This window comes from Eretmochelys imbricata, chromosome 4 (assembly GCF_965152235.1).
Source record: "Eretmochelys imbricata isolate rEreImb1 chromosome 4, rEreImb1.hap1, whole genome shotgun sequence".
In the NCBI taxonomy this organism is placed as follows: domain Eukaryota; kingdom Metazoa; phylum Chordata; order Testudines; family Cheloniidae; genus Eretmochelys; species Eretmochelys imbricata.
Genome location: NC_135575.1, coordinates 89,776,011 through 89,798,809, shown reverse-complemented (window position 1 = coordinate 89,798,809; position 22,799 = coordinate 89,776,011).

Below are 22,799 nucleotides of genomic sequence, written 5' to 3'. Positions count from 1 at the left end.
AAAAAAACACCACACACACACAGAGGCCATAACAGACTCAATTATTCTGGAGAAGTTCACAAAGAGTCTCCCCAACCCTTTGAAAGTCTGGATCTGAAGGTACAAGCTGGAGTCATTGGAAGCTGCTGTAAAGTTAACAGAGGAGAGTGTGGAGGTGGATTTTCCAAGAAAGGAGCTCCAACCCCACCCCAGAAAGGGTTGGGGAGAAGTTTGAGGAGCCACATGGTGGTGATGGGGAACTTCAACTACCCGGACATGTGTTGAGAAAACACAGCAAGACACAGATTATCAGACAAGTTCTTGGAATGTATTGGAGACATTTTCAGAAGGTGGAGAAAGCTACTAGGGGAGAGGCTGTTCTAGATTTGATATTGACAAATAGGGAGGAACTGGTTGAGAATTTGAAAGTGGAAGTCAGCTTAGGTGAAAGTGATCATGAAATGGTAGAGTTCATGATTCTAAGGAATGGTAGGAGGGAGAACAGCAAAATGAAGACAGTGGATTTCAAGAGGAAACTCAGAGAGATAGACTTGCTTCCCATAGGATCTTACCTACTAAGGGGAAAAACAATTGAAGACAGTTGGCAGTTTTTCAGAGAGACATTATTTACGGCACAAGAGCAAGCTATCCCACTGCTTTGGAAAGATTGGAAGTGTGGCAAGAGAGACCACGCTGGCTTATCCAGGAGATCTTCAAATGATCCAAAAATCAAGAGAGAGTTTTACAAGAAGTGGAAACTAGGTCAAATTACAAAGGATGAATATAACACACCACAAGTGTGTAGGGACAAAACGAGATCAAACTAGCTAGAGACATAAGGATAACAAGAAAACATTCTACAGATACATTAGAAGCAAGAGGACGACCAAGGACAGGGTAGGCCTGTTACTCAATGAGGGGGAAAAAAGAACAGAAAATGTGGAAGTGGCAGAGGTGCTTAATGACTTTTGTTTCAGTTTTCACCAAGAAGGTTGGTGGTGATTGCATGTCTAACATAGTGAATGCCAGTGAAAATGAGGTAGGAACACAAGGCTAAAATAGGGAAAGAGCAAGTTAAAAATTACTTAGACAAGTTAGATGTCTTCAAGTCACCAGGGCCTGATGAAATGCATCCTAGAATACTCAAGGAGCTGATTGAGGAGATATCTGAGCTATTAGCAATTATCTCTGAAAAGTCTTGGAAGACAGATTCCAGAAGACTGGAAAAGGGCAAATATAGTACCAATCTATAAAAAAGGGAAATAAGGACAACCTGGGGAATTACAGCCCATTCAGCCTAACTTCTGTACCTAGAAAGATAATGGAGCAAATAATTAAGCAATCAATTTGCACTCATTTTGAAGATAATAAGTAGATATGTAACAGTCAGCATGGATTTTTCAAGAACAAATCATGTCAAACCAACCAGATTGCTTTCTTTGACAGGATAATGGGCCATTTAGGTAGGGGAGAAGTAGTAGATGTGGTATATCTTGACTTTAGAAAAGTTTTTGATAAGTCTTGCATGACATTCTCATAAACAAACTAGGGAAATGCACTCTAGATGGAGCTACTATAAGGTGGATACATAACTGGTTGGACACCATTCCCAGAGAGTAGTTATCAGTGATTCAGTGTCATGCTGGAAAGGCATAACAAGTGGGGTCCCGCAGGGATTGGTTCTAGGTCTGCTTCTGTTCAATATCTTAATCAATTATTTAGATAATGGCATAGAGAATATGCTTATAAAGTGTGCGAATGATACCAACCTGGGCGGGGTTGCAAGTGTTTTGGAGGATAGGATTATAATTCAAAATTATCTGAACAAACTGGAGAAATGGTCTGAAGTAAACAGGATGAAATTCAATAAGGACAAACGCAAAGTACTCCACTTAGGAAGGAATAATCAGTTGCACACATACAACATGGGAAATGACTGCCTAGGAAGAAGTACTGCAGAAAGGGATCTGGGGGGGGGTCACAGTGGACCACAAACTAAATTTGGGTCAACAGTGTAACACTGTTAAAAAAAAAAAAAGATCATTCTGTGATGTATTAGCAGGAGTGTTGTAAGCAAGACATGAGAAGTAATTCTTCTGCTCTACTCTGCACTGATTAGGCCGCAACTGGAGTATTGTGTCCAGTTCTGGGTGCCACATTTCAGGAAAGATGGGGACAAACTGGAGAAAGTCCAGAGAAGAGCACAAAAATTATTAAAGGTCTAGAAAACATGACCTATGAGGGAAGACTGAAAAAATTGGGTTTGTTGAGTCTGGAAAAGAGAAGACAGAGGGGATATGATAACAGTTTTGAAATACATAAAAGGTTTTTACAAGGAGGAGGGAGGAAAATTGTTTTTCTTAACCTCTGAGGATAGGACAAGAAGCAATGGGCTTAAATTGCAGAAAGGGAGATTTAGGTTGGACATTAGGAAAAAATTCATGACTGTCAGGGTGGTTAAGCACTGAAATAAATTGCCTAGGGAGGTTGTGGAATCTCCATCATTGGAGATTAAGATCAGGTGTCATAAATATAAAAGGAATGGTAAACACCTTTAAATCCCTCCTGGCCAGAGGAAAAACCCTTTCACCTGTAAAGGCTTAAGAAGCTAAGACAACCTCGTTGGCACCTGACCAAAATGACCAATGAGGAGACAAGATACTTTCAAAGCTGGGGGGGGGGAAAGAGAGAGAAACAAAGGGTTCTCTCTGTCTGTGTTGCTTTGGCTGGGACCAGAGCAGGCATGCAGGTCAGAACTCCTGTAAAGAGTTAGTAAGCAATCTAGTTAGATATGCGTTAGATTCTGTTGTGTTTAAATGGCTAATAAAATAAGTTGTGGTGAATGGAACGTATATTCCTGTTTGTGTGTCTTTTTGTAACTTAAGGTTTAGCCTAGAGGGATTCTCTATATTTTGAATCTGATTACCCTGTAAGGTAATTTACCATCCTGATTTTACAGAGGTGATTCTTTTACTTTTTTTCTTCAATTAAAATTCTTCTTTTAAGAACCTGATTGCTTTTTCATTGTTCTTAAGATCCAAGGGTTTGGGTCCACATTGACCTATGCAAATTGGTGAGGATTTTTAATCAAGCCTTCACCGGGAAAGGGGAGGTAGGGCTTGGGGGAATTTTTTTGGGGGGAAAGATGTTTCCAAGTGGGCTCTTTCCCTGTTATATTTGTTAGACGCTTGGTGGTGGCAGCAATGAAGTCCAGGGACAAAAGATAAAATAGTTTGTACCTTGGGGAAGTTTTAATCTAAGCTGGTAAAAATAAGCTTAGGGGGGTTTTCATGCAGGTCCCCACATCTGTATCCTAGAGTTCAGAGTGGGGAAGGAACCTTGACATCAGGTTAGACAAACACTTGTCAGGGATGGTCTAGATAATACTTAGTCCTGCCATGAGTGCAGAGGACCGGACTAGATGACCTCTGGAGGTCCCTTCCAGTCCTATGATTCTATGAAATAGGACAGGGCTCAGACGGAGAGGAAGAACATCCCCAGGGGGGCAATAAAAGCTCTCAAATGAACTAAAGGGGTAGAGTGCTAGCTGTGACACCCTGCTCGCTTAAGTAATTGCTTACAGGAGAAGTTAATGGGCTTAACTGGAATCAATTAACCTGTAATGGTGAGGATTCTTGACCTTTGGGGGTAATGCTTGGGCTAATGAAGTAATTAGGTCAATATGGGGAAGATACATAATTGGGAAAGTAACAGGAGGAAGGGGAGCTCAGAGAGAGCTAGCTACAGTAAAGAAAGCTAAGTGCCAGGCTCCTCCTAACACATTCCTGTACTATGTTCTGCAATGCTGGGATTTAAAGAGTAAAGGTACTCATGGGGAAAAAGAAACAGACTGTATGTTGTGAATAAGACCATGCAAACAGTCCAGACAATACAGCACCTGAAGTAGAAGAGAGCACACTGACATTTTATGTATGGGAAAGAGGTAAAAAGATGAAGAAACAGATAGTTCATACATGAAGAGGAATGAAGGTCTCCTTAAGCAGAGCTGGTGAAGCTGAACCAGCTCTTGTAGTGCTGATCATTTTTTATTTTCAACCCCCACTTCAGTAGCCAGTATTACATACCATATCTTTTGTGAGAATCCATTGTACTCTAACTGCCTAATACTCTTTAGCATGCTAATATGTAAATAGGAACTCTAATTAGGATAGAGCCAATGGGCCCAATCCTTCTTGTAAAATTCTCATTACACAGTCAGGTTCCTTGCCACTTCACATTCATTTATCTTATCACGCCATTCATTTTTGTGTCAACCTTTACCTGGGTCATCTTTGGCTGTTAAGCCTAAAACATATTTTAGCAAACTAACATATTTCACTCAGTACACTTCTACTGAGAAATTCACTTCTTATCACAGTCATGGAGTTGCAAATATTAGTAGAACCAATCATCTTTTTATCATTGATCATGGGAGCCCTGCCAAAAGAGACACAGCATCATGAAACCAAGTGGCAAGGTCTATTTAGTATAAGAAATAAAAATGATGCATTAAAAAAAATCAGAATCATGTCAGCTTCAAGTATTAATCACTTTCCCCCCCACCCTCTTTAAAAATCTTCTGTCTTAAGTACTGTATGTGGAACAGCTTGTTGAGTCTACAACCCTGCCTTTGGGAGATATAATTCTCATAGAATTGATTACATGCCACTATGTATATTAGTTTACAGGTTTTTTGGGGAGCGTGGGGAGGAGTTGGATGTCTATGGAGAAGTGGCACTAATACCAGGTTATATTTTCCAAGCTGTGTGCAAAAGATGAGCTGCACAAGATATACACTTGCAAACGCTTTACTCTCCATATTCAGGAGTGTCATAAATATAAAGGGAAGGGTAAACCCCTTTGAAATCCCTCCTGGCCAGGGGAAAGCTCCTCTCACCTGTAAAGGGTTAAGAAGCTAAGGTAACCTCGCTGGCACCTGACCAAAATGACCAATGAGGAGACAAGATACTTTCAAAAGCTGGGAGGAGGGAGAGAAACAAAGGGTCTGTCTATATGCTGGTTTCTGCCGGGGATAGACCAGGAATGGAATCTTAGAACTTTTAGTAAGTAATCTAGCTAGGTATGTGTTAGATTAGGATTTCTTTAAATGGCTGAGAAAAGAATTGTGCTGAATAGAATAACTATTTCTGTCTGTGTATCTTTTTTGTAACTTAAGGTTTTGCCTAGAGGGGTTCTCTATGTTTTTGAATCTAATTACCCTGTAAGATATCTACCATCCTGATTTTACAGGGGGGATTTCTTCATTTCTATTTACTTCTATTTTTATTAGAAGTCTTCTTGTAAGAAACTGAATGCTTTTTCATTGTTCTCAGATCCAAGGGTTTGGGTCTGTGGTCACCTATGCAAATTGGTGAGGCTTTTTATCCAACATTTCCCAGGAAAGGGGGGGTGCAAGTGTTGGGAGGATTGTTCATTGTTCTCAGATCCAAGGGTCTGGGTCTGTAGTCACCTAGGCAAATTGGTGAGGCTTTTTACCAAACCTTGTCCAGGAAGTGGGGTGCAAGGTTTTGGGAAGTATTTTGGGGGGAAGGTTGTATCCAAACAGCTCTTCCCCAGTAAGCAGTATTAGTTTGGTGGTGGTAGCGGCCAGTCCAAGGACAACGGGTGGAATATTTTGTACCTTGGGGAAGTTTTGACCTAAGCTGGTAAAGATAAGCTTAGGAGGTTTTTCATGCAGGTCCCCACATCTGTACCCTAGAGTTCAGAGGGGGGGAGGAACCTTGACAAGGAGGGATAAGGTGTGGTTTTGCATACAATTCTTTGGAAATTTAGCTTGCTGAGTGAAGTGAGGGCTAGCTAGGAATTAGCACAACCTATTTGATTATTGATTGTGCTTTTAAAGAAAACTGTTTTGGCCATTAGAAACCTTCCTAAGTAAAATCATAAAATGGCCAAAAGTGGTGGCATTTTTTACAAAGAAAAAACATGATCTCACCCTGGCTTGGATTTTGGTGGCTCATTTCTCATGGATAAGAAATGTCCTGCTACTGAGGGCAGAAAAGGTTCACATTCATGTAAATATCCAGTAGTTTAATCTGCTTCTCAGATCTGACCTCCTACCCAATAGGGCTAGAAAAGCATGAAACAGCAGAATGTCTGTCCAGATTAACAGAATTTCCTAGTTTGTCTGGTGTATATGTATATCGGGCCCTACCAAATTTATGACCATGAAAAACATGTCATGGACCATGAAATCTGGTCTTGTGTGTGTTTTTAACCCTCTACTATACAGATTTCACAGGAGAGACCAGTGTTTCTCAAGTTGGGGGTCCTGGCCCAAAAGGGAGTTGCGGGGGGGGGAGGGGTTGTAGTATTGCCATCCTTACTTCTGTGCTGCCTTCAGAGCTGGGTGGCTGGACAGCAGCAGCTGTTGGCTGGGCTCCAAGCTCTGAAGGTGGCACCCTGCCAGCAGCAGCTCAGAAGTAAGGGTGGCAATACCATACCATGCCCTCCTTAGCTCTGTGCTGCTGCTGCTGGCAGTTCTTCCATCAGAGCTGGGCTCCCAGCCAGCGGCCACCAGTCTCCAGCTGCCCAGCTCTGAAGGAAGCACTGCCACCAGCAGCAGCGCAGAAGTAAAGGTAGCAGTACCACAAGCCCCACTCACTAGAACAACAACCTTACAACCCCTTCCTACAACTCCTGTATGGGTCAGGACCCCGAACATTAGAAGAGGGTGAAATTGCAGATTTACATAGATGAAATGAAGAAATGTATGATTTTCAAAATCCTATGGCCGTGAACGTGACCACAATGGACCGTGAGGAGTAGGAGAGGAAAATCTCTCTCTCCATGTATATTATATGATCATACTCTCTACTTCAGGAGAATATTTGATATTGCTTTACTATAATTCCTTTGTATATTGTATATTAATTAAAATGCTAAAAAGCAGTAACGCTGGTATAGGTGATAAGCAGAGCCAGTAGAAACCCCACACCAACTCTACCTACTGAAAAGTAGTTCAATGCACCTTGGGAGTTTGCTAAAAAAAACTCACATATCTACCTCTGTCGCCAAGCACAGATCTCTCCCCCCTCTCATCAGGGGATGCAAGCTCTTCAAAAGGACTGGGTGTAGCGAGACGAGGACTCATCGATGCAGCACCTTCTGCTGGTCATCTTGGGAATTAGCTCTTTCCAGCCTTTGGCATGTCCTCTGCAGGCCAGTGTTTCGCTGGCCCTGCGTCCCTCCCAGTGCCCTTTTCCTCAGGGTTCTGCCCCAGCAGTACCCCCTACTCTGGGTCTCCCCTCCCAGGGGAACCCCCAACCCTCTAAATCCACCTTGCCTCAGTGGCTACTGCCAGTCATCATCTGGCCCCCACTCACTGGGGCAGACTGCAGTGTAATGGCCACTCATCACTGGCAAGGGGTTAAGACCAGCTGCCTCTGCCTATCTCTGGGCTGCCCCAGTACCATTGTAGTCCTTCACCAAGGCCTACCAGGCTGGAGCTCCCTCTGCCCTTCCCCAGCACAAACTTACCTCAGGTACCTTGCTCTCAGGCAACTAACCCTTCCTACTCCAGGACTAGAGTGAGATTCCCGTTTGCTTCTGGCCCACAGCCCTCTTATAAGGGTCAGCTGGACCCTGATTGAGCTGGCCAAAGCTGTGGCCAGCTACACAGTCAGCTTTCCCCGGCTGTTCTCACTCCACTTATTTCCAGCCATAGCCCTCTCCAGGACTGCTTTTACTATTGGCTCCCCCAGGGAAGCCCTCTCCCAGGGCTGTTTTAACCCCTTCAGGTCAGGAGCGGGGTGACCACCCCACTACAAGGTGGGACCATGGTTCTCCCCCATCCCTCCATCCCCCTACTAGTTAATAGAAGGATTAGGAACAGTAAGCCTTCTGTTAGTAGCCAATCCTGAAAACATTACCAGAAATAGTGCTCACTACTCTGAGTAGTCTCATTCATTTCCATTGAGTCCCAGCATCACTGATTTCAATGGGACCATTCTCGATTGCAAGCATTATGCCTGGTAGTGTTTTCAGGATGAGGTCTGTGATAGAATTTACATTATAGGACCCCACACAAATAGGCACAGCTATTTTGTTCACTGATCGGGCAGCTGGACGAGCTCCAATTCAGGATGATACATGATTGAAAGTCTTAAAGGCAAAAGAGGAGCCTGAGGTGGGATCTTGCAGAAAAAAACATAAATACAGCCAGCACAGAAGCAAACTCTAAGTGTTTTGTTTGATTTTAAATTAAGAATAAAGGAAAACTCTGTGTGTACATGTACACAACATGTTGAAAGGTAGATGGGAACTCAGCCATTTCACAGGGATGTTAGGAAGCAAAATTCTGCTTATTTCTATACTGCAGATCTTGCATCAATTCTTTAGCCATATAAGCAATTTCTATAGATATTAGCATGAATTCTGTCATGTACGAGTAGCAGAACATTAGAGCTGAAGTGCATCATGAGATCTGAATAGAATTTAAGTTACAATAAGACAGACTGTACTGTTTCTATGAACACCAGTGTTGTTCTTTTTCTCCACTCTGTACCCATAGCCACCTAATTCAGTATTTAACTTTTGTAAAGATTATGAGTCAACAGTGTGCCCTTGTTCCCAAGAAGGCTAACAGTATTTTGGGCTGTATAAATAGGAGCATTGCCAGCAGATCGAGGGACATGATCTTTCCTCTCTATTCGGCATTGGTGAGGCCTCATCTGGAGTACTGTGTCCAGTTTTGGGCCCCACACTACAAGAAGGATGTGGAAAAATTGGAAAGAGTCCAGCAGAGGGCAACAAAAGTGATTAGGGGGCTGGAGCACATGATTTATGAGAGGAGGCTGAGGGAACTGGGATTACGTAGTCTGCAGAAGAGAAGAATGAGGGGGGATTTGATAGCTGCATTCAACTACCTGAAAGGGGGTTCCAAAGACGATAGATCTAGACTGTTCTCAGTGGTACTAGATGATAAAACAAGGAGTAATAATCTCAAGTTACAGTGCGGGAGGTTTAGGTTGGATATTAGGAAAAAAGTTGTCACTAGGATGGTGGTGAAGCACTGGAAGGGGTTACCTAGGGAGGTGGTGGAATCTCCTTCATTAGAGGTTTTTAAGGTCAGCCTTACCTAGCCCTGGGTGGGATGATTTAGTTGGGGATTGGTCCTGCTTTGAGCAGGGGGTTGGACTAGATGACCTCCTGAGGTCCCTTCCAACCCTGATATTCTATGATTAGGAAATAGAGGTAAATCAGAAACACACACACACAAAAAAAATCAGAATCTGGTTGTAATTCCAGATCCAAACTTCCCTCCAGGGTTCAGCTATGATATTAATATAAAATATAATATAGTTCAGTCTAACTGAAAACCTGGGAACTAACTGAGAATCTGGTTCTGAGCATTTCCAAGGTGTGGGAGAGCTTGGATCCCAGGTTTTGGTTCTAAGGAAATCTTTTAGGAACATTAATGTTTTTTGTGTTTTTTTTTTTTAATTTTGATTCATGGAGACTTAATTTTATATATATGTGTGTGTGTGTGTGTGCGCACGAGCGCATGGTAATTCCTAAGCAGTGTCATGGAAAATACATTAACCATTAAAAGGACAGCGTAAAATACAAAGTACAGTACTCATTTTTGACTTTTTATAAATGCATCAAAGAAAAATGTAAAAAGACAGCCTTATTTGAAAAGTACTTGCTTCACCGAACAAAGTGGTTCATTATAATCCTATGCCACCTGGTTAGCAATTAGCAATTATAAATTATCAGAGATCACTGAGCCAATAAATGTACAATTATGAAAAAAGACCACAAACATTTATAATGCCTGTAATTTTAACCTAAAACTTGAATAAGCCTGAATCAGTCAAGCCCTCTCATTTCAAACATTTGTATCAGATATCATGGACCCTAATGCCATCAATTGCAGTGTTCAGCTAGCTAGGATTTTAAATTTACACAGATACTTCACATACTGTGGATATTATGCAGACATTTTGTGGGAAGCTATGATTACTTTTCTACTACCATGCCTTAAGTATAGGATCTGTTGTACTTCAAGTACTGTAGCAGTGCAAGTTCAATGAGATATTGCAGTGAACAGCGGGATGATGTCCTTTTGAATAAAATAAATAGCCCTATCTAAATCTAGTTAAAAATGTAGCCAATTAATGCACTTAGCCCTCTCCATGATAATAGTTTTTTAAAAATCCTGTATTTCTTTGTATTAATTCTTTTATAGTTACAAATTTTATCTCTAAATTTAATTTTCTTTTTGCAGTTCCTTAATTTAGCCATCAACAGTTCAATCACATTACCCCATTTACAATAATCCTATAACCAAGCAGTGCCAATTGGAGATCCCCTTCAAACCAAATGCATCTCCTGATATGAACCTTTTCTATATGGATGAAATGGGAAGGAGTCCTTGGAGTTAGTAGTTTGTGCTAGAATTTTTAACAAACTTCTTCCAAGCTAGGCAAAGCTTTTAAAAATCTGTCCTATGATTCATAAAGGACAAAATGCAATTCCTTACTTCTGTCATTATGATGGGAAATAACGTCCATGGGCCAGACATTGATTTAAACTGAGACACCAGTAGGATACTGTACAGTAATTACTGTGGTCACCATTTCTTATTTCTGACATAATTCTATAATCCGCTACCTTCCCCCTAGAAGGCAACATTTCTACATTACCTGCAGAAATCTTGCAGCATATTTACTAGGATCCAATAATATAGTTAGCAAAGACAAACTGTTTTTTTTCTTTTAAAAAGTTTCTCCTTCCATTTTTACGAGCAATTTCAGGGGATAATTTGATCAACTTTGGGGGTGGGGGGGTAAGAATACAAATTTAGAACAAACAGAAGTGCTATTTCTCACCGAACAAAGATACAGTAAATATTGGTAGTAGGTAGCTTAAGATATTCCAAATTTTATATATTTTATTGTTCAAGTTAGAGCAATCTACTTTGAGGAAATTTGTCTCAATAATCACCAATAGACTTCAATATTGACCTTAAAACTTGCAGGGGCACATAGTCCTCCTGATAAAGATGAGAGGAAAAGAGGACAAAAATCACATCAGTCAGGATCCAAATTTGGTACCAAAACCAAGAACACAATTCCTGATATGAGCAGCTTAAACATCTATTTGTATTTGCGGGGGGGGGAAGCACTTAAATTGTAAATACAGGACAATGATATAATAGCTGACCCTCTAAAGACTGGATCCAGCAAAGGAAAATATCCCATTGATTTCAATGGACTCCAAGTATGTCATTCATGCAGCAAGATGCAGTTACCATGCCACCAAGAAGGTTAAAAAGGGAAGTACGATTTTATACATTGTGCTTTATCTGTCAATCTACATATTGCCATATGCAGCATATTCTATATATGCCTATGCAGCAGTAATACAATTTCTTCATAATACTATTAAATCATACAATTTTCAATATTTGCAATTCTAGCAAATAAGATATTATAGTAAAGGCAGCTAGACAGATGGATGAATGATAAATGTTATGGTATGATGTAAGGATTTAGAATGCTAGCATGTGGATTCATTATGAACAGTGACAAAATTCACATTTTCATCTTTTCAAAAATGCTGTGAAAAACCAAGGTACGTATAAATTTGAGCTATTCAGTATCTGCCTTACTGAGTAGGCTGCAGTATACAATTACTGTATTTGTATGTATTCAATTTCTTGTTTTCTGTTGAGGCTCATATTTCTGCATCTCAACCTTCTAGTTTCTCATTGTCCTATGTAGCGTTGTATTTTCCTGTTATTCAACCACTCAGGAAAGTCTGGATTCTGTTTGTTTGTATATGGCACTTATGAATGGAGTATATAATCATCTCCCCAGAATTTAAAAAAAGAAACAAAAAGTGTGATTTTCTCCCCCTTCCTGGTGTCTAGGTGTAACTGCATTATAGTTTTTATTGTTTGTTTATATTTATTTAAATACAAAAAAGCCTATCCACAGCTGTGGGCACCCTGGCAATAATTCAGAACAATTGAGAAAAGAATAACCATCCAGCAGCATGCTAAAGCTCATTCACAATAAAATTGTGTGCACTAAGAGCTTATTGTAGGAGATTGAATAAACGAGTTATATATTTAGTTGTGTGCAGGTGAGATTAGTAGTCAGTCTTTTCTCATCTAGAAGTTAATGCCAGACAATGGAACTGTCTCCTGTCTCTGGAGGCTCAACTTATTTGTTGATAACTTTCTAGTTCTAGCATATGTTAGAGTTGGAGGCTATTTCTTCACAAAGGAAGAAAGCTGTGTTGAAAGTTAACTTCCTCCAGTTAACAAACACAAGGTAAAATCCTAGTGGAGACAAGGCATTTTATAGTTTTCACTACATACCCACCACAGTCTTCAACTTGACCTCCTCATTGATGCAATAACTGCAAGCTACCTTATTTTATCTACAATGTTAACATTCTCCCCCCACCCCGGAGAAGGCCTCAGTTATTCTCTGAAAAAGTAGCAAAGACTTTTCAGGAATAACATTTTGTTTTTCTCAGTCAATATAATAAGAATTACCAATTCTATATTCTGCAACTCTTACCCATTAGTTAACCAGTCCTCCTAGGTATGTCTCCATGAACTGGGAATCACACCCTCAGTTCAAAGTGTAGTCATATCTTTAGTTGCAAAAACTCTGAGTTCTAAATTACAGTAACTCCTCACTTAACGTTAAAAGAAAAGGAGTACTTGTGGCACCTTGGAGACTAACCAATTTATTTGAGCATAGGCTTTCGTGAGCTACAGCTCACTTCATCGGACGCATACTGTGGAAAGTATAGAAGATCTTTTTATACACACAAAGCATGAAAAAATGTGTGTTTACCACTACAAAAGGTTTTCTCTCCACCCACCCCACCCTCCTGCTGGTAGGGGGAGAGAAAACCTTTTGTAGTGGTAAACACCCATTTTTTCATGCTTTGTGTGTATAAAAAGGTCTTCTATACTTTCCACAGTATGCATCCGATGAAGTGAGCTATAGCTCATGAAAGCTTATGCTCAAATAAATTAGTTAGTCTCTAAGGTGCCACAAGTACTCCTTTTCTTTTTGCGAATACAGACTAACACGGCTGTTACTCTGAAACCTGTCACTTAAAGTTGTAGTTATGTTCCTGAAAAATGCAACTTTAAGTGAAACAATGTTAAATGAATCCAATTTCCCATAAGATTTAATGTAAATGTGGGAGGTTCCAAGGAAATTTTTTGGGGCAGACAAAAGGCATTATATACTGTACAGTACTGTACTATACTGTGGTTGGGAAGTGTCCCTGGCTTACCCCACATGGGCACATCCCACTGCAGGCAAGGACACTAGGAAGCACCTTCGCAGCAGCTTATCCAGAAGCGCCGACTTTGTGAGGGGATGCTCCAGGCCCACCTCTTCCCACACCCACTCCACCTCTTCTCTGGAGCATGCCAGATCCCTGCTCCTTCCCCCACCCCCACCCCCAAGTCTGAAGTCCCGCCAAACAGCTGTTTGGCGGTGGGGGAAGCGCTGGGAGGGAGTGGGAGGAGGCGGAGAAGATGAACTTGTGCAATGCTCCCTTGTAAAGTCGCTGCTCTTCCACAAAATCTTACATGCAGTGGACAGATCAGGTAGCCAAATGACGTTATAAGGGAGCATTGCACAACTTTAAATGAGCATGTTCCCAAATTGAGCAGCGACATAACTTTGAAACAACGTTAAGCAGGAAGACGTTAAGTGAGGAGTTACTGTATTGCTTTTGCCATGTGGTTCAGAAGCTGAGCAAGTAGTAGGTAGCTATCTGCTGACTACCTAAGCAGTTCTTACTTTTCATGCAACATCAAAGGAAGCCATTTGACAATTTATACCCAGCTGTTATCTATTAATGGCCTCCTTATTGTGCTTGGCTAGGCAAACCTATTCTTCACTATAAACAATGGGTGGGGAGTCAGGATGCAGAGCAAGAGTATTAAATGAAATTTAATACAGATAAATGTAAAGTTATACATCTAGGAACAAGAACTGCAGGCCATACCTACAGAATGGAGGACTGTATCCTGAGAAGCAATGACTCTGAAAAGGATTTAAGGGCCATAGTGGGCAAGCAACTTAATATGAGCTCCCAGCTGATGTTGTGGCAAAAAGAGACTAATATGATCCTTAGAGGTATAAACAGGAGAGCAGTTTGCAGGGAGGTGATTTAGTTATTTATACAGCATTAGCAAGACAGATATTGGAAAATTACATCTAGCACTGGGTGTCCACGTTTTAAAAAAAAAAAAAAAATGTTGAAAAATTGGAGATGGGACAGAAAAGAGCCACAAAAATTATTAGAGAGCTGAAGAAAATGCCTTATAAAGAGAGTCTTAAAATAAACAGATTGAGCTGTTTGTCAAAAAGTAAACTGAGAAGTGACTTGGTCACACCGTATAGATAACTTCACAGGGAGAAAATACCAGAAACTAAAAAGATCTAGCAGAAAAAGCCATAATAAAAAAAATGGCTGGAAGCTGAAGCCAAACAAAATCAAATTAGAAATTTTAACAGTAAGGATGATTAACTATTGGACCAAACTAACAAGGGAAGTGGTGGATTCTCCATTGCTTGATGTTTTCAGATCAAGACTGGATGTCTTTCTGCAAGGTTGTGTCAGTCAAATACGAGGTATTGGGCTCAATACAGGGTAACCTGATGAAATTCTATGGCCAGTGATATACAGACTAGATGATTAAATGCTCCCTTCTGGCCATAAGTGCTATTAATCTATGGCCCTGCAGCTGTTTGAACCCTTCTGAAGTAAGCTTTTTTTTCTCCGATACATACCATTTCCTCAAAATGCATCTCTTCGCACTGCTGTCATTTCAGCCAGTTGGCTACCTAAGCATTAATGTGTCAAACTATTCATGCAGGGGGAAAGCAGCCATCAAGCTGCCTCTGGCAGCATCAAGGCATTTAAAACTATGCTACTGATGGGTTGAAGGACAAGGAGGTAGTACTTAGCCCCAGGGCTTCTATGCAAAGGGTCTCCATTGATTCCAGTATAGCCCATGCAGATTTTAGAGGTATCTGCGGGTTCTGGAGGCCAAACTCAGCCTTCCTGTGCTATGATGGAAGAAAGAGCAAGAAGCTCAGTAAGTACAAGCTTATAAAGTTTTAGTCCCCAAGTTACTACTGTCTAAGGGACCCTGAACCCTATATTATATCAATTTTATGACCCTGCTCCCACTGAAGACATTAGGAGTTTTGGTTAGAGTTCAGTGAGAGCAAGTTAGAGTCTGAGTTCTTTGGATTATTTTATTTGGGATACTGCCATTTTGGAGTACCCAACTTAAGATGAACACCCATTCTATGAAAATCAAGCTCCTTTAGCATTTCTCAAGTTGGGAACCGAGAAATAGAAGCACTTTGCAAACCTAGTCACTTTTGAAAATTTAGGCCAAGGCTCTTAACATGTCTCATAATAAGACATTTTCTGTCCACATTATTTAGACATCCCTCTTCTAATGAATTGTCCCACAAATGGCCACATGAAGCAAAAATATATAACTACACACAACTCAGCTTTCAGTACCATTAGACACAGAAAACTCTAATTATATTGCATGCTGAAAACAGCATCTGAGTTAATATATTGCATGTAAGCAATCTAACTAAAAAGCTTTTTGGCCTCTTTGCCAGTACTGTTACTGACTTAAAATTCAGCTGATGAACTAGAACTACCTACATTAAAAATAAATAGTGCCAGAGTGGACAATTTTTAATTGGCTGGCCATTCAATGTGCATTTAATATGGATGGAAAATTTAGGGGGTTTTGAACCTTGCAAGTTATATTTTGGCTTCAAAGGATTCACTAAACTAGTTTAAGATCATGAATGTTTTTCTCCCTCCCCCCCATCAGGATCCACTGAATTTTTAAAAATATGTTCCTGGCTACTGAGAATCTCATGCTATCACTGAAGCCAGGCAAACACCTCCCACACCCCCTTCAGTGAGATATATAGCTTGCACCTGTGACAGTTATTTATTTTTCATCTGTTTTTTTCTCTCTCTATCCCTTCTATTTTCTCTATTCCCTAAGTGAATGTGAACCCACTGAAAGTCACTCTCAAACCTACTATTTATTTTATTACCATAGTGCCAAGGAGCTCCAGTCATGACCAGGACCCATTGTGCTAAGCACTGTACAAACACATGGTGTACACATGGTTTCTAAATTAGGCAAAAAACAGTTTGTTCATCTCTAATATTTAATGCACATTCCCATGGAGAAAATGGATGGTGTTCATTTCTTCCTATTAATATACTTGGCTTGAGTTAGTAAACATTTACAGAAATAATTTCTAGGTTTGAGCAGAGAATCTCAAAAAGTTAATCATATCAGTCATTTTAAATCTGCACTTTGCTTTTCTGGATAAATACCAAAAGAAAACAATGTTCCTTTCCTTTGGAATTATGGTTTCTAAGAAGTATATTCAGCTTTGTGTCTGTGGGCCATAGAAACTCCACAACTCTTCTTGGGTTATACAGTCAGTGAACTGTTTGACACAAAATCCACACTGCTCAGGGATGGTCACAGAATACCTACCTTGCTCTTGTCTTTTGGTGTAGGCTCCTGATATTCTAATAACCCAACAGGATATCAGTCAAGGATTTGGGAATGACTTTAGACCCTATTGTAGAATCACACACACAGGTGAAAGCATTCACAAATCTAAGGCTGTCTGTCTAGATGACCTGCCTGGAGACAGATTAGCCAGCCAGTCTAATAATTCAGGACTGAGCTGAGGACTTGGAGAAGAGCAGGAAGCCAGAGAACTGAGGTGTATGCTAGCTTCAAAGCAAGGTTCACTGCTGTCCAGTTTGCCTCTCCAGGGTCACGGAGCTCTGTAGTGTGAGGCACCGGGAGCCAAGGACAGAAGAACATTGAGAGAGATCAGATGGCTTTTCTTGGTGTAAATCAAAATGTTTGACAAATATAGAAATTATGAAAACTATTTTTCTGTTGGATTTTAAAATTGCCAGCACACCCTGTGTTTGAATAGTGGTGATGTGTGTATGTTGATGTAGTTCAGAGTTTGTGATCTGTGGTGACTATTTAACAAGAGGTACCTCTTCCACTGCTGGAAAAAATAAAAACAAAAACCAGCAAGCCTGTCAGGGCTAAATTTCAAAACCAATTTAGTAACTATTTTATCCAAATAATGTCACAAAAAATCCAATTGTACTCTGAACAGTAACTGATCCTAAATTCCATCGCTGAACTTTGGAACACAGGGATCTCATTCCTGCTTTAATGAAAAGTTAACTACAGCATCACTACAGATGACTTCAGGATACTTAGGAAGTTCATCCCTGTCATGAATTTGTGAAAGTGGGTTCTACTTAGCCAGGATCCTGGGTTATGCTTCCAATTAGACAAGATAGGATACAGAATTATAGGTCACCTAAAAGAGCCTAGGAGATTATAAAAATGTGGAGTTACTTCCAATACAGGAGAAAATATTTCTTACAAAAAATACCCAGACTCTAGTCTGTAAGTTGGACACAGGCTATCAAAGCCTGGTTTAATATCTGCAACCACAGAAGGAAAATATACCAGCCTGTTCTTGAAGAAAAAAAAAAAAAACACAGCAGCTGATCACATTTTAAACCACCTATTGAATCACACTTAAGTAGCCAAAGGAGGCAGAGAGCTCATGATAATGAGCCACTTATAAAGAAAGAAATGTTTCTCTGTTGAACATGTCAAGTCTGATTTAGAGCTAAACACATTCTAAGGCTTTCTGCAGTGTCTGTAACTCTGCATAACCCCCCAGATCATTACCACTGGTTTAAGCAAATCTCCTAGGTCAAAGAAAGATAATTTTGAGCTGCAGAGCATCTTCTGCTGCACAAGGGAAAAATGTATATGAAAGGGTGCAGACTCAATGCACTGTCCCTTATGGGATAAACGGTCTCACAGAAGGAATAGGGAGTATGGCCTTTAAAATGCAGTGGCCATGTATGCATACAGAATTTTGGCCCAACCTCATGTATCCATGTCCACAACAGTGGCATTCATTGTTGCCATCTCTCCCACCCTATGTAGTCAGAGAGCGCAAACCCAAGTGAGTGGCCATGTACTACTGATTTCCCAGTTTATGACTATGCACTTCTCCTCAGCTCTGTAAGGGGACCATTAGAGTTTCTGCAGTGTTTTACTCTGTGACCCACCAGTTACAAAAGGGAGTATTCTGGCTGTTGTAACTCCTCCATACTATTGTCTTGCCAGCGGTGGGAGAATGAGATACACCATGTATGCTTTGAACCCCCTCTCTTACATCCTTGCTTTCTTGGCACTGGTATTTCTTCTCCTGTACTCTCCTCCACACCATGCATTACAAAGAAAAATCTGAGCCTGTGTGTTCACCCTACTTCATATGTCTTTGCACAAAAATCATAAGCTAAGAATTTTTGAGCATTCTGAATTGTCAAATTTGAAAGTGTATTCTCCAATTTTTTTCTTGCAAAAGGAACATTTATAACTTGTATTTAAAATGGAAAATTAAATCAGGCAACATTGCATACATCTGCATAAACGGAGTGTTGGAAGAAATTATTCTGCCCCACAGTAAAAGATTAGAAGATTCAATTTGTGTTCTATTTTTTTTCAAGCCACTCAGATACAATGGTACTGTCAAGACACTTTTCATGTGAGAAAATTTGGCTGATAGAAATAAATTCCAATCATCTGCAATTTGGATTTTGTAGCAATATTGATAAGAATGGTGGGCATAGTGGCATGACTTTTGGCCTGAGACTTTTGGCCTGGATTTCTCTGGTTCGTATGCCTGGGGTGACCAGATGTCCCGATTTTATAGGGACAGTCCCGATTTTTGGATCTTTTTCTTATATAGACTCCTATAGTTATGCCTCATATCCACAGCCCCCTGGTAGTGCTGTAATGGCTATAAAAAGCATAGAGGAGAAACAGAGAGATGGGGTCAACAAGGTAGCAGTGAAATGATTATTACAGTATTCTAACTGCTTAGCTCTGTGTTTTATAGGTATTATGTCAACTCAATGAGTTAAGGGGGGAACTTGAAAGAAGATAATGCAGTGCCCTTACCAATTTTTATAGGGGACTCCTCCCATGCAAAAGGAGCAGCATAGGAAACAGTGCAAAGGTGCTTGACTCATTGGTAGAGCAGGCATGAGTCAACTGCTTGATGGCATATTAATTTAAAGGTAAAACAAGTACCTTGTTTTTGATGCAGGAGAGAAATGCAGGGCGGTGTGATGTAGTCAAAGCAGCAAGCCAAAGCAATGTTCTTAATAAATGTGTTTTGAATTAACTTGAGGAGGGCAAGGTTACATTTCTCAAGACCAGAAAGGAGGATGAAGTAGTCAAGATGGGACATAAGGGCTTGGATGAAGATTTTGGATGGGTAGGTTTAGAGATGTATAGGAAGGAGTGATAAAAGTTAGAAACTGAGTGGATCGGGGAGGATGGGAGGAATCTAAAGCTTTTCAGTTTCTGACAATACATAAATAGCTTAACAGTTTTTAAAGCCAGAAAGGGCTATTATGATCATTTAGTCTGTCCTCCTGCAGAACAAAGACGAAGAATTTCACCCAGCAATTCCTGCATCAAGCTCATATGTTGTTGAGCTAGGGCATATTTTAAAAAAAAGAGAGAGCTATCCAATCTGGATTTAAAGAGACCTCAAGAGATGGAGAAGAAACCATGTCCTTCAGTAAGTTTTTCCAATGTGGTATGGTAGTTATATGGCAATTTAAGTATTTACCCTATTGGTAAAGGCAATATCAAAGAGTTCATGTAGATGAGAAAGTCCCATTTATAAACCTACCAATCCTGAACATTTCTGCTGAACATTTCTTTTGAGGTAAATATGTCAACTATAGTTTAAATCAATGGGAGCTAAGGTAGCACATCACTTTGCAGACTGAGACCCTTATTCTGCATTCTTTATTTGGGCAAAATTTTTACTGTATCAAATTCTGCTCTCATTTGCAATAGTGTAAATTCAGAGTCCCACCAGTGAAGAATTTTCCTCTACTGTAACTGAGATTAAAACTAGTTTCCATGGGAGGTTTGTCTCAATGAGGAATCCCAAATAGGTCTCATAATAATATATAGGACATTTTTTTAACTGACAGTTTCTCTTTTTCACTACTTCTCTAGGAGAACCACTCACAATTTGAAGTGAAAAAAATGCCTCACCCTTTTTCAATTTTATATGCTTCTTTCCTGGCTCTCTATGGCATTACAAACATAGTGTACATTTTTTCCTATTTCTCTGTCTAGATTTTCATTTCTGTTCCAGCTCTACCTTCTTGGTGCACAATGCAAACCTGATTACATTAACTATAAGTTTTGACTACTGGTATGTGAAATGGCACTTGATCTAACTGTCAATAACATAACTGTATATGAAAAAATATAAATTAGGTACATCACACAAAACAATAGATAAAAACCTCAGATTTCTATTAAGGGAACAACATTTACTTGCAGCTTTATAACCAATACAGAAAGTGTTATTTTTCCCTCATGGCATCTTCAAGAACCTATGTGTTGATTTAAAAGCAGTGCCAGTTTCTATATAACAAGAAATATAAAAGGCTAAATTAATTGAATAATAAATCAGATTTTATTGTGAGAGTTGATCATAATTGTCTAATATAAACATTTACATTTTGCATAAGGATTAATGGATCAGGTTACTTTAATATAGAGGAAAAATGAAACTTATGACCTAGTGCTAGACAACACTAAATGGCTTAATCTGGTTTTCTTTGAAAGTAAAGCAGTGGATTTGCAAGATATGTACAGTACTGAAGTAAAATTTTTTATAAAAAAGATTAATTAATCATAGCTTATCAGTCTTATTTGATGTCATTGGTACATGGAATAACAAGTTTTACAATTCCATGTATGTATTTATAACCTTTTCCTCACTGCCTCTTGCTGTCCAGCCCTACATTAGTTTACGTTTTCTGCAGGAAAGAAGATTGTTCAGTGCCATCAGAAAGCATCTTGTGATCATAGAATCATAGAAGGTTAGGGTTGGAAGGGACCTCAGGAGGAAGCAGGATCAATCCCCAATTTTTGCCCCAGATCCCTAAATGGCCCCCTCAAGGACTGAACTTACAACCCTGGGTTTAGCAGGCCAATGCTCAAACCCCTGAGCTATCCCTCCCCCCAATAAAATGTTTTTATGACCTATTAACTGGGCTGCTAATATTTTAACAGTAGTAGAGTACTCCACGAGTAACTGTACTATGCCTTAGGACTGGTGCCAGAGCCTGAAACCTTTAGAATCATAGAATATCAGGGTTGGAAGGGACCTCAGGAGGTCATCTAGTCCAACCGCCTGCTCAAAGGAAGACCAATCCCCAATTTTTGCCTCAGATCTCTAAATGGCCCCCTCAAGGATTGAACTCACAACCCTGGGTTTAGCAGGCCAATGCTCAAACCACTGAGCTATCCCTCCCCGCCCCGCCATGGAATTGTTTGGTCTTTGTTCTGCAGGAGGACAGCCCCCAATATTGATAATCCATCCAATATTGCACTTATATACTAATGCCTAATGACAGAGTTCTATACTGTGAACATGAGTTAATATGAGACATCATATCCTTCTGCTAAGCAAAACCAAAGATCACACAGGTCATAGGCATACCTTAGACTCTAAGCTATACTCCATATGCTATTATCTGTGTTGTAAGACAGCACCAAAAGCTGTAAGAGGGAAGGAATTTTACATTGTGCTGGATATAAAAGTCATGGACATCACAATGTGTTTATTTCAGAAAACTATTAAAGTGGAAATCCCTAAACTTCAAGAGGAAAAAACAAAAGATGCATTGATAGAGTTGATTGTTCAGTTTTAATTGAGTATTGCGATTCTGTGAACAGACACATCCCTCTGTCAACATAACCTTTTACATTTCTTTTTTGTCCAGTAAAACCTGACGTGTTCTGATATGGGTCAAATACAATCATTCAGTATTAAAGAATAAGGCAAACTGGTGACTATTAGTTAGAACTAGACTGTGTGAATAACATTACCAATGTTGATGAAACATTAAAGCTTATAAAGTGTAAAAGTAGCCTACTCTAAATGCAACAATTTTACGTTGCAAAGGCTGTACATGGGAAAGCGATTAACTGAAATTTCTGGGAATACAAACAGTTAAAGTAGCCAAAAGAAACATAATTGGGGAATATCCATAGATATGCACGTGGCACAGTTATCCTCCTTCTACTGGCTTCAGGAATTTGGCCAATAGCAGTAATGTACCCTAGATAACAGATCCCCAGCTGTCTAAAGAGGAAGCAGATCCCATTTAAGTTAATGACAATTGCAGGTACTTAGGACCCTTTGGAATCAAACCCCTATTTCCTAAATTCTTTGTGCCAAATCCTGCAGTCCTATTTTACTGATGAAGGACTGAAAAAGAATTGCAGGATTCTGCCTTTAAGACAGAACTGCGTATCTCTTACAAAGTGACTGGATACATGTCATTGTTTGGTTTTAGAGAAGACCGACTTTGAAGTGACAAACTAAAAAAATGACATGGACAGATTTCTCTTCTCTATGAAAAATTAAGGCAGGCTTGATAAAATTCAGAAGAAAGAAATGTTATACATTAAAATAAAAGGGCTTTATTCTTAATTATATCAGTTACTATAGACATTTCATTAAATATTTTCTACCAGAAGGTATACAAGTAATTTTTTGTACCCAGAATTACAAAAATCTTGCAATTTGGGCCCAACAGACAATATAGTACCACTGCTGCTCATTTTTAAATGTAGATTTTCCTCAACCAAT